This window comes from Anarrhichthys ocellatus, unplaced genomic scaffold (genome assembly GCF_004355925.1).
Source record: "Anarrhichthys ocellatus isolate YVR2014 unplaced genomic scaffold, GSC_Weel_1.0 scaffold50, whole genome shotgun sequence".
NCBI lineage: Eukaryota > Metazoa > Chordata > Actinopteri > Perciformes > Anarhichadidae > Anarrhichthys > Anarrhichthys ocellatus.
The window spans coordinates 2000437-2014018 of NW_022280080.1; the positions used below are offsets into that span (position 1 = coordinate 2000437).

Here is a 13582-nt window from a genome sequence, read left to right on the forward strand (position 1 = left end):
GTACACATTGTTCACACAGAGTGGGGGGGACAGTGAGGCTCATTTTCTGTCTTCTCTTTACTCCACTTTCCTTTAAAATAACAATGAATTAAAAAAAGACACTAAACGAGCATTTATATGCACTGTCTGGCACGGTCAGGGTTGCTTTGGATGGAATCTACATGAATGGCATCAGAAATGCTGTTTGTCCGCATCCCATCGCTGAATAAAAGGTTCCAGCCGAGATGAAAAAGAGCACGGGAATAAACAAAGCGTGAATTATGAAGATTGTTTGCTGTAACTATAAGGTCTGGATGTGCTTGTTGGGGAATGTGCTGGTTGGTCCTGTTGGTCTCACAGAGCCTTGATAATCTGTCCACCCACTCACACAGTCACTACAGAAAAACAACACAATTAGAGCTCCGTGAGCGCTTTTCTTTTCCAACGAGGAACTTCATGCAACTCTTCACGTCAACACGAGCGTTTCCTTCTGGAGCGATGCGACGGATGCAAACGCAAAGCGGGATCATTCCCTCAAGTGAGCCAAACAGTGTGAAGGGAAAAAAATCGGACAATTAATGAAACTTTATCTAACTTCCCCCCGTCTGCAACTGCTGGATAGAGTTAGCCCGGCCCATCTGGTGAAGCAAATGGCCCAACTCACCAGGGAGCAAGGGGAGTGAGAGAGAGGGGGAGATGGTAAAGAGGGGGGAGGAGAGAGAAGGGGGGAGATTGAAAACAGATCAGCAGCCTGGAGATCTCAACACCACCGCATGTCTCTGCAACAACTGTCGAGTGAAGCCAAACCGCTCTAACTTCCAAACTTTTACTTGTAGAGAAAAACCCAACAACAACAACGACGAAGCTTGAACGCATCATGCTAGTTTGCTGAAAAGAGCGCTAAGCACGCACGCGAGAGAGCGCACCTCTTGGGAGAAGATGGATTGTATGAAAAAGTTCGACTCGCCTCGCGCCCCGCACTGACGTCGCTCTCCGGGACAGAGAGGAGGCGGTAATGCCGTGCGAACTCTGAGCGTCTCCAAAACTTTTTTCCCGACTCGGTTCATGGAGTTTCGCGTCAAGTCCGGAGAGGCTCGTTCCACGGTGGTGCCAGCCCGGTCCTAGTGTACGGGAATCTGACTCCTGAGCAAAGTTTTACTCGGACAAAAATAAAGAAGAGAGGGAGCGCGAGAGCCTCCGGTGGTTTCGAAGTGTAGCAAAAGAGACGGCGGTGGAAAAGGTAAGGGCACTTTTGCGGTGATGCTTTGCGCCGTGTGGTTCCTCTGCTCTTAAGTTGACTTTCGGTGTATTTGTCAGTGTTTAGCCGCTGGCTCTCCCCTCTTTTCCTCTCTCTCTTTGTGTCTGTCGCCCTGCGTGTCAGCGGCGGACGACGGCTTCATGTGGCAGCTTCACATCTCTTTTGCACTTTGAACTTATCTGACACAGGAATCTAAAAAATGTTTGGTCGTGCAACCTGATCCATCACGGGAAGAGACGTGATCGGGAAGCTCGGCGCCAATCCGTCCTGCACAGCTTTTAATAGTTCAACACTTGACGGTTCTGATTGTTTTCCACTGAAGTCTCCAAACAGCTGCTGTTATGGTTCCATCTCAAGATCTAAATCCAATTAAAATAATTAAAAAAATAAACTTTTTAATTTTAGTACGTTTTCCAACATCAAGAAAAACCACGTTGCGTTGTTTTGTTTCCACCTTTGAGAGGCTTGAATGGAAAACTAATAAAACTATTACCAGTTTGGAGCCCTTCACTTTTTTTTAATCTCTTAAGCTCTCATCAGGCGTAAAGTGTGTGGAATGCAGCAGCAGCGTGGGGACGTCGGCCTGTGACAGGGCTGTGGGAGATGTGTACTTATTGTTGAAAGATTCAAAGTTTACTGTTTGCTCTGCAGCCTGAGCAGTCAACAAACACTTGACGCCTTTGTGGGGCCCTTAAGCAGCGATATTTGCTGTTGGCTTTTCCTCCCATCTAACAGGCGCTGCTAATGATCTCCAAACTCATGTGTGCACTCTCGAGTCCCACTTTTTCTGTTAGTTCTTTTGGCCTACATATAAATGAAAAAGAAAGTGTTTTCTTAAAGCTTTTCCCAAATAATTCAGATTTTAAAAAAAACATGCCAGATCCCTCCTTGGACGACTTTATTTTCATACTGATGAGAATAAGATCTAGAAAAGTTGGAATATTATTTGGGTTTAAAACTCAGAAGAGCATGCTTTTAAAAAGATGAGTAAAGATAGAATTCAAGTTAATTAAAAAAAGGAATGGTTGTGCAAAAATTTCAAATAATAATATATATTTTTTTAAATCCACCAAGAGTTTTGTGCATGTGTGTTTTCCTCTTCACATGATGACAAACCGGGTCGGGCCGAGGTGATTTGCATGAGAAAAAAAAAGAAAAAGTTTTAGTGCATTTGGCCATTGTGAGGAATGAAGAGTTCCAACAGTTAGGGCCGACGGAGAGTGAAAGGAGAGAAGAATGGATGAGCCTATTCAGCTCATTCAGCCTCGGTTCAGGGGGAGACCCATAGTGGCCATGTCACTTTCATCTCCACAGCCGGCCCCTCTGTGCTCTGTTGTATGTCCGCTGCTTTAGCCCCGTTTTCACACACCGCCTCTGTGCACAGGCCCCACTTTATTGATCTGCCTCCCTTTTTATTTTTTTTTGTGCTTCTTTTCTGGAAGTCTGCAGAAAATTTAATGAACCAAATACTGGAAAAGGAGTGACTGTGTGTGTGTGTGTTGGAGGGGTATAGGCCAAGGAGGAGGAGTTGGGGGGGGGGGGGGTACAGCTCTTTTTTGAAAGCAAATACCGATGAAGTCTAGCGTACAGGGACAGAAAGGAGGGTTGGAGGAGCGGGTGAAGAGGGTGAAGTCTGAGTGACTCTGAGGAGGGGGGAGGAGCACACCCCACCACCCCCCTCCTCCTCCTCCTCCTCCTCCTCCTCCTCCACCACAACCACCCACTCCTGCTGAGTAAACCCAGAGAATGCCTTAAACCCGACCCATCCCACTGCGCCCCTGGTTTCCCTGACTTCAGACGCCGTATACTGTACCCATGACACCTGTGTCACCTCATGATGGCAGCCCTAATGGCCCGTGTGGGGATGCTGCAGCAGGTGGGGGGGGGGGGGAGTACTGGAGTTCAGTGGCTGTGGATGAAGAAGAGCTGTGGCCTTCACTGTTGTGTTGGAGCACCAACCTTCTTCTCAATTTGTCCCATTTGTTTTAATTAGTTGATTTCCTACGTTTCCCATAATGGAGTGACTTTAAAGCCCACAGAATGGATGATTGGATGTCCCTACGTGATGGAGTAGTATAGTTACAACAAGTTTATTTTTATCTGAAATAATTCAAAAAAACCAAGAAGCTACACCATGTCCTGTGGCTGCAGTGCATTGTGGTCGACTGAGGATGTAGAAATAGGTATTTGTGCATGTTGTGCATGTCAGTGGCCATCCGCCTCTAAAACCGACTCACCCGTTAGCTCCTGAATGGCACGAAGCCCAATGTGAACCCATCTTCATCATTAGGATGGATGGGTCAAACCAACACAGGACGTTTTACCCAGGAGACCGCTGTGCGTGTCCCGTGTGAAACCAAGTCAACGTTGACTTACTTTACCGTCATTTTGTGATGTAACTTCTGGACTTAACTTACACCAGTTACGTAACAAATGTAGTGATTTAAACTTATTTGAACCCAAACCAGGATATTGTTCTACACCTAATCACATAGTTTTGTTGGCTGAGTAAACCTAAAAACTACTTCAGCTGGAAGATTATTTTGAAAAGATACTATGCAGAAACTTGACCCGCCATCCCTAACCCGTCCAAAACTGACACTAGAGTTCTAGTTTGAAGTGAAGTGCCACTGACTAGCGAGTTGGGAGTGAGAATGTGACGAACACACGCAGGTGTGAAATGTTGCTCTTTTGTTTGGAGAACTGTGGATTTGTGCTTCAGTTCTATCAAAGACATCTTGTATCTTTCAGCTTGTTTCATTTTTAGGCACAGGAAACAGGAAGGATATTTTCTCCGCAGTCATATCAGTGTTCACAACTCTGTGAATGTTTGATATTTCTTACTAAATAATTTACTTTAACAAATAATAAGTAAAGGTTCGGAATATCATCTTAGAATCCGTGATCTGAGTGAGAGCTTGGCCGTCGCGGTGACTCCTCCACACAGAGGAGGGCCGCGTTGTGGATTGAAACTTACCCATGAGCAGGGATGAATTGATGAGACTTTAATGGCCATTTAGAGGGCTGTAAAAGGCAGCTATGTGTCGGGCGATGCCACAGCCATCTCTCACAGTCAGCCTCCACTTCAGACGGAGGGAGGAGTGGGAGAGCTGGAGAGAGATGGCCGCTCACACTCATCTGTAGAGCCCTTCACTGAATCCCGTCTCCTTTGCCTTTGGCACGGGGGACGGCGCTGGACAATCCCCGCTTGTTATAGCACCCGTTGTTTCACTCCCCTCGAGGCATCCGGTTCATTCTCCCTCAAGGGGGTGAGGTTAAATAGGCTCACATCATATCTGGGTTGGGGTTGCACATTTCCAACCCCCCTTCTTGCCCCTCATCCCTCTCTTTACACTACAGCAGCTATGAGTGGGCACTCCAAATCCCAGAACAGAAAGTGAGGTCATGCTGGATTGTACTGTCAAAAGAACACGTAAGGCCCCTAAAAACACACATGACGGGCGCAGAGCCCGACATGCATTTAACAAGCCTTTTTAATGGCTGTCCGGGAAAATAACTGACAAGCTCATTACGGGCCGATTGACCTCATCAATCACTGTGGAATTGCAGTGGAACCAGGTTGTCTCAGGAAGAATGTATTTCCAAGTCGTGCAGCGAGGTCTTAACAACCCTCCTCCTGTGCTGGTGCCGCTGTAGTTCTCAGACTGCAGAAGAAGAGGAACCTCAGCAGCTCCAATAACTCCATAAGGGAGGAGAGCTGAAGCAGATTGAGTCTTGTGTACAGTGTACTCCGTGTGATGCATGATGTGTCATCACCGGCACGCCACAGAGATCTTCCCATCGCGTCCTGGCCAAACTCTTCACACACTCCTCCACTCGCATACTGAGTCATAGGAAACCCAGTTTCCCAAAAGCATTTCAGCAGGAACCTCATCATTGTCCATCGGCTTACAAAGGAACAATGGCAGTGGTAGCTCTGGGGTCTTCAGTGGGAACCCTGCCCAGGTCATGGGAGGTCACTTCATTTGTAGGGGGGGGGGTGAAGCTAATTTCATTATCTCAACACAAGATCAACTCCCCAGACAATGGAAAGTGACAGGTTGTTTTGTTATCCTTTTCTTTTTCACACCACTGCTCACAGCTTTAGAGCTTCAGTAATTAGTCGATTCATGTTGCAGCTATTCTGATCATCAATTAATTGTATAAATGAGTATAATTCTCTAGTTCCAGCCTCTCAAATGTGCATGTTTGCTGATTTCCTGTCTTCTATGACGGTAAACTGAATATCTTTGTCTTTGAAAAACCATAATGTGGACTCAATAATGAAGATAACTGAAAAACCATAATGTGGACTCAATAATGAAGATAACTGAAAAACCATAATGTGGACTCAATAATGAAGATAACTGTGAAGTGCCACCCTTCTCAATTTACTCTGTTGTTTGTACGAAGGCATGGGACTAAGGAGAGTGTCATGTCATGATTATACTGGTCAAGATGACATTGCAATAATCTTCAAAATATGGTTAAAAACTGTTGTCCATGGCACCAAAATATATGAAAACATATGGAACATTTGGTGTTATTGCATCACAGATAGGACACACATCTTTCATTGTTTTTCATTGAAAAACAATAGGAACATTTTAGATAAGTTATGAATCAGAAGGTCCCCCTGCATTAATACAGGATCCATAAATAAAATAGCAACATTGTGAGTGTGTTCTATCTTAAATGACAATTCCTCTATTTGTCACTGCTCTACCATGATAGATACTATCCTGTGAGTTTGGATGTTTCACATTCTTTATCAAAATGAATGAAAGTGACTTAAATGACCGGCCTGGCTGGAGGTTGTAAAAAGCTGATCAGCTGTCAGCAGACTGTAGGAGAAGGATCCCGACTCCCCCCTCACTGTATCATTAACCCTTCCTCATCAAACACCCCAACAGGCTTTGCTGTGCGACTGTGAGCTCTGGAGATAGAGTGACACAGGCCCGCAGACAATGCCGTATTGTCTGCGATGTTTGCCGCGGGCCTTAATCTGATGCAGAGGCAGAGATCGGGTCTGTGCAGAGGCCGCTGACAACAACATGCAGACAGCACAGAGAAAGAGAGAGAGGGGAGGGAGGGAGGTGGGATCTGTTTGTGCTCCTAACTCTGGGGTTTGTGTTGGGAGGGGAGAGGGTAAGAAGTTATGATCTACGCTAGGCCCTCCCATAGCTACAAAGTCAATGCAGCCGCAAGGGCGGCTGGGCTCCCTTTCTTACGTTTCCACATGATGGGAGATATTAGATTCCAAAATTGTGCTGACTCAGTGCCAGGCCACAGTCTCCTCTCAGATAGAAGCTGGAGACAAGAGACGGAGAGACGGAGTTGAGCTTGGATATAGAGACATGTGGTTGTCTTTAGCAACGAGTCCCGCAACTTTCCCCCCTCTACCCTCACAACACGCCTGTTGCTGCCGTCACCATCATCTCCTCTCTCTCTTTTTCTCTCCCTCTCTCTCTCTCTCGGCCTCTTTCTCAGGCTCCGGGCCAAAGGGAGGTTTGTTCATGTTTTGTAATCAGCTCATTAGGGGGAAAGTGGGATGAAAACCGCACTAGTTACGTGCTGCGCCGTCTTTTTGCGCTCGGTCGTTTCACATGCAAGACCCGGTAACGTGAGGCTGCTCTCAGACTGAACTCATCGGTGTCAACAGGTGGTTGTAGCTTAGCAAGGCATTCCAGGAAAAGAAAAGGTGACAAGGAACGCTGGAAATCTACATTATACATTCTGATTGTCAGTGTGGAAGGCTGCATGCATAGCAATAAAGTATTACCAGTCAAACGGACCTGAAGTTTGAAAGTTGCGCATTTTAGACGGCAACAACATTAAAATGGTGTATATGTGGTTGTATGTGGCTCTTGATTGATTGAGTCGGATTTAGACTGACTCACTGAACTAGATCATTCAAAACACGCAATTAAGGGGCGTGCTCTGCTGAGTTTACCAGCCTCCGGTTCTGGAAAGTGAAGTCAAAGCAGAAGTTCCTTAGACTTGCATTCTCTCTAGTGTCCACCAGGGGGCGACTCCTGTGATTGTACAGAAGTCTATGAGAAAATGACTCTACTTCTCTCTTGATTTATTACCTCAGTAAACATTGTAAACATGAGTTTATGGTCTCAATCTCTAGTTTCAAGTCTTCTTCAATACAGCATGATGTTCATTTAGTAAATTATGGTCCATTTAGAGTCAAACAGACCATAAAGAGGAGTATGTTTTAGGGCGGGGCTACACTCTGATTGACAGGTCTCTACCAGAGCATTGTCCGTGTTTCTGTCTTAGAACTTTAACCCTTTCACAGTGTGTTTTCACCTCATGAAAGTAACAACTTGGTTGCCTAAAAATGACTTATTCAGCGTTCGGTTGCTCCACCCTCTCGTGTCACTTCTAGTTGCACGAAAAACAAGATGGCGAAGGCCAAAATGCGGAACTCAAGGCTTCAAAACCCTAGTCGACAAACCAATGGGTGACGTAATGAAAACATAATGTTAGTTGTCTTATGGGAAATATAGGATTCACTGACTAGACGTCAGGATGTCTCAGTCTCTGCATCTTACCATTGTTTTTTCTTTTTAAGCTCTCTCTCTCTTGAGAATTTTATGGAAGTGCAATAGTAATTAGGGATGTCATGATACCAAAAATGTAGTGCTTGGTACCGTTACCAGTGAAATTCCATGATTCTCGCTGCCCAATTCAATACCACAAAACAAATAAAACAAACAAACAAAACTGTAAATCTCATGCACTTAAACATACACTATTTTATTACTGTTTGCATACTGGTTTTTGCAAATTTATTGATGATCTGCCTCATGTTTATCAACCAAAACTACATTTTACAAGACAACATTTATTATATCATGATAACGTTCAATATAGAGTTTGAGCTTGAATGCGTCAAGATGTAAGTCAATGCAACCTCCGTTCACATTAGCTCCGTTATTTAGCCAAGCAGGAGTGCTCTGCCCACCGACTGCCAACAGCTAACATTAGCTAGCTCTCCTTCTGCCAATTTTAACATGGATTTATTGTTCACAATGTAGCATTATCAGCGAATGTTCATTATCCCCAGGATGACGTTAGTACTATAGAAAAATGAGAAACGCTACGTGTTCATAATTTTGCCATCGCGGCTCTCGTGATATCATAACAATAATATTGCGATAGAGTTCCCCTACGACATGTGTGAATGTGCCCACAATGTTTTCAAAAAGATCTCCACCCTCACTAACAAAGAAAAGGAGGTCTAACCTCCTTTTCTTTGTCTAGACCTCCTTTTCTTTGTCTTCTTGCAGTCGGTTCATCTATCAAGGAGTTGAATCTCAGCTGGATGAAGCCTCACTTCTGTCCCCTCTTGCTTTTCTTGATCACGATCAAGCGGTAACACAGCCAGACTCTGGATTGAGTTGTTCTCATTTACAACAAAAGGAGCATGAAATAATAATTTAATATTACAGCAGGATTAGTGTGAGCAAAGATACAAAGAAAAAGATACATAGTTAGTTCCAATTACCACAGGATCTCACCTGGTGACATGCTCTGACAGCTGCTACTGGCAGGTCCTGGTCCAACACAAACACACACACACACACACACACTGACAACCCCCCAACTTCAAGGGGAGTCCCCCTCCCGTCACCACAGGCCTGAGATCTGACTTGGACGTAGCAGCAGCTGGCTTGTATGGGCTTAGCAATGCACAACCACAGACTGTCAACTATCACAAGCACTTGTACTGCAGTGCTGAATCCACCGCAACAATGTGGAAGTCGCACCGCAGCGAAACCTGAGAGCGGCGAATGCCAACTTTGATTTGGCCAAATCTTTACTCGCTGGCTTATAGGCATATCGGCTGTGGTTCTGCGGAGGAACACACGTGCACGCACGCAAAGCCAGTTTTGCTTAAGTAGTTGCGGGGTTATTGACAGCTGAAGCAGTCAGACTGAGTGCTAACAACACATTTAGGATGAATGGCCCAGTCCAAATGCTTCAGAGAGGAAGCTGGCTCCATTCAGCAGCGTGCAATGTGGCACCAGTGACAGCTGAGACTTTTACACACACCTTCATTATATGTTCATTCAGCTGTGATGTGTCAGCAATAAAAACATCACCGTTTTAAAATTTCAGAATATAAAATGTTCAAAGATGAAGCAAAAAATTCACAATTTTCCAGAGCCCGAGCTGACATTTTTAAATTACATTTTTAAAATTTTTCACATTTTACTTTTTTCCTCAGAAGACCAAAAAAACCCTCCCTGTAGATTGGTCCCTGCCTGGGACTGTGTGTAGGCCTTGAGCTCCACATCTGTTTTCTGTTGGTTGAGGGAGACGAGGAGATCAACCACAGGATATTGCCTTTACTAGCAGGAAAGGTCAGGTTCAGGGGTGGGGTAAGAACTCATCCATAGGGCTTTTCTCTGCTGTTTTAGATGCCTTTTATATTACATCAGTCGTAAGCTGCTCATTACGCTCTATCTTCTGCAATCCACTGGATAATTGGGTTTTGGTAAGGGATTTGACTCCGTTTGGATCGGTCAATGGAGAAGATCTTTTTTGTTTTTAAGTGAAATGTGGAGGAAAGATATATTTTTAAAGCCCTAATTTACATGATTAAAAACAGAATTGATATGAATGATCCTGCTCTATGTCAATATGATAAACCATTTTGATTTTGAATTTGAATCACGAGAGTTTGAATTTCCCTTCCTTTCTAATGTCCTCAGTTACTGAGGCATGTAAAGCACTTAAACAGCCTATCGATAGAAAACCTGCACCCTGGTTTGCAAAACGCATATTGTGGCAATACTTTCCTTCCTGCTTGAGTGACCTGAATCTATACGTGTGCGACAGCCTGTAGTGATGTTGTTTCAACCTCTGAATCAGACAAATGGCTAATGTGTTGCTGTCAGACCTCTCACATCTACTTCATGACCTTTAAGACCTGAGCTTCAAATCCTCACGGAGATGTTTCTCCAAAGGGTGATTCACTCATGGAGAATGTGCCCCGTCCCAGTCTAAACTTGTCTTCCCTCAGAAGTCTCTGAAAACTCGCTGTCCATTGCGGTGTATCATCTGTCAACATAAAGATTCTCAGTCTGATATGAATTGCTATGCGATGGTGTCATGCAATTTTTATTGGATTTTTAGATTCTTAATGTTTTTTATTAAAGTACGGAGGTAAAAAGTAATCATCAAATAAGATCTTGTCAATTCACTTGTAAAAAGGATATACGGTGAAAATGTTGTGTTTTTAGGAAGAGCGTCAAATATTGCTATCATTTTGGTGTTTTAATAGGTCAGTATTTTTCTCTAATATTTATTTAATATTTATTTATTAAACACGCATCAAGTTCTTGGCCACTTGGGGGCGGCGGGAACAAGCTGTAAATAAAACGACTTATTATTACCTTTTAACTTTTAAGCATTCAACTCACCCTTTGCTAAGCCCCGCCTCCTGCTGCTACTCAGTTACCACGGAGCCCACACTATGACTAACTGCACTCCCTGAATACATATTATCTAGTTTTTGGAAAATCAAAACAAAAAGATTCCAAAGAGAAGCAGACAGAATGGTTTAAAATATGCGTTTGAAGGATATTTCCCAGACATCAAACTGATTCAGCAGAGAAACCAGGTTAAGATAGAAGCTACAGATCACAGTGTAAAAGTGAACCATCACATCATCTGGAGGTCCAGACAGAAGACAATGAAATGAAGGAACAGCAGTGTTCCTGTAAAGCCGGGATGGACTTTAGTCAGTGTTACAACAATTATAAAGCAATGCAGACATTCAGGATACCTTCAGTAGCTAGCCTAGCATAGAAGTGTTAACATTAGTAATGATGTGCTCACGTACTCTGTTAATGTTAGCTCCATTGAAACGTATAACTCCGTCCAATCTCTCAGGTTAACGAGTATCTGATTGTCCAGTCTGTGTTTTGAGGGGCGGGACATAGCAAAGGGGTCATTTGCCTGTTTACAAACCCAATGTATACATAGCATCATTAGCATTGATTTTGACTTGTGTTTCTTTCCATCTCTAAATTTTAAGTTGACTTATTATTCTCATTTTAGGTCTGTTTTGGTCTCGATGACTAACTTCCAAGGAAAATATGTGGCTGCTAAATGCTCCACTATGTTCGATGGCTAACTTTTGTCTGCCATTTGGTGCTGGGCAGGTAGTGCACTGTGGGTTTCAAATGCCTTCTCTGTGAAAACAGCTGCTTTGTGGGCTGTAAAACCCCCCCAAAAACCTTTTGGCAAGAAAATCCAAAGGCTCTACAGAGCACATTTGATAGACTTCTGGGATTCTTAATGTATGGGTGCTATAACATAAACTATAACTTATAAAGGCAAATAGAAACTGCAGACCAATTTGATCTTACTCTATAAGCTGTAATCAAGCTGTAATCGAGTTCACCTCACTATGACCCAATGATCGTGTTGATATGTTTTCTCTTTATACTGACCAAACAAAATGCAGAAATCAAGCAGTTGAAATGAATGAAGTTGGCAGTAGTACGGTTTCAAATGTGGTAAAGAGTCAATTTTTTAGAGTGTGGTTTATAAACTAGAGTTGCTGGCTGCTGGAAGTTGGACTGCATTGCTTCATGTTTTTCTGGGAGCTGAACAGCACCGCTGGCCTAACTTTATATGACGGAGCGGATGAAGGCGTATTGAGTTGCAATAATTGGAAAGCTCATTACTCATGGGTATATTGATGATGATGATACGAGACACCTCTCAAACTCTGGCTTAGTACTCAAAGAGTGCTATTCCTATTGTCTAGATTTTATATCCATAGTGAGAGGTGACTCTGCAGAACACGTTGCTGTAAAGTATGTGTTCATAATGTGGGAAATAAAGCTAGATAGAAAAGCCCATTTCTTTGCTTCCCCCTTGTAAATTCTGGTCCCAGTTAACATTGGAGTCAATGGGGCAGTTGGATGGCACTCCTGTCACGTTGATGCTCATGGCGCAAAATGTGTTAATTAATTTGCCTCGATGTTTTTATGAAAACGTAATGTGTGAGCTGTCCATTAATTTGAGTACAAAAAAGAAGGTCCTCATTGAGCTGAACAGTTTCAGAGTTTGAATAAAGTTTCTACATTAAACTGTGATGAAGTAGGTTCCAAAAAGACAGGTTAATAATACGAAAGCGAGACAGACAGAACATGTGGGATTGCTTGCTCCGGTCCACCAGTGAGTTCCATTTGACTGTTGGGTCTTCAGCCAAGACTAAAAATGAGCAGTGTTGTCTAAGGAAGGAAGTCTTTGGTAGGCTCTCATGGAGAGAACATTTGGGAATTTAAATTAAAGGTTTCTCATGAAACTGTCGCAGAGTACCAGAGAGAGTCCGGCCAAGGTGGTTAGAGGGGAAAAGCAGCTGTATTTTGTATGAATTATGTAAGGAGCTCTCTGGATCCGGATATAGTGAAGGTACAACCGATTCACAGTGAAACAAGAAGCCGGTGTGGACTCACCACCACCACCACCTCGCTCCTACACCTGTCCACCTGACGGTTCCAGCATTCCTCCAGAGTGTATCATCGTGTTTAGCCTTTTTTCCCTACTTACGAAGGGTTAGCAGTGGTTCTCTGTGTGTATCACAGCTTAAAGGAGGTTTTGGAGTTCCTCAAGTTTGTCTTAACGAGTTATTAGTCATTGGAATCATCCTGTCCTCCTTTAAGTATTCTGAGAGACAATCAACACTCACAATACTAAAAGTAGCACAAAACCAGTTCTCAAAAATACCACGTCAACATCGCAAAACACATGAAACCAAATCATATTTTGTCTTTTGAAGGTTGTTATGTTACGCTGCATGAGTTCCTCTGTCAGAAACCTGAGTAGAGAGGTCTGCAGGTGCCGTAGGGGCAGGAGACCTCACCTATACTCCCCCTCTGTGTCTGCCAAGTGAGCAGAGTGTGGGACAGCAGTTGGTGAGCCGGTTATTGTGTATGCGCAAATTCACTGTGTGCACCCATGTAAATGTGTGTGTGTGTGTGTGTGTGTGTGTGTGTGTGTGCTGCCAGGAAGAGAGAGCCTACCAGCATACGGATTACAATGACTGTAAGATAGGAAGGAAGAAAGTAAGAAGAGCAAAGCCTGGAAATCTTCAAAACGAGAGGGCCTCTTTTGATGTGTGTTTGCATTCCTTTCAGTGTTGGTGAAAGGGGAGCTGTTGAACGGTAGTGGAGGAGAGGAACACTTGAAACTGACCGGGGCGCTAAGAAAAACACACACCAGGGCTCATAACAAAAGTCCTGGTGGAGGGGGTGAAGGTAAATGAAGAGAGAGAGAGAGAGAGAGAGAGAGAGAGAGAGAGAGAGAGAGAGA

At 43.8% G+C, this 13582-nt stretch overlaps 1 protein-coding gene across 1 annotated transcript in view; it reads left to right on the forward strand.

Annotated features, from left to right (window-relative positions):
- Window positions 1-725: 725 nt before the first annotated feature.
- Window positions 726-13582, forward strand: part of gli2a (GLI family zinc finger 2a) — an 85535-nt gene continuing 72678 nt past the window's right edge. The window contains exon 1 of the mRNA XM_031869926.1: window positions 726-1219. The gene's annotated coding sequence lies outside the window, so the exon portion shown is untranslated. The remainder of the gene's footprint in view (window positions 1220-13582) is intronic.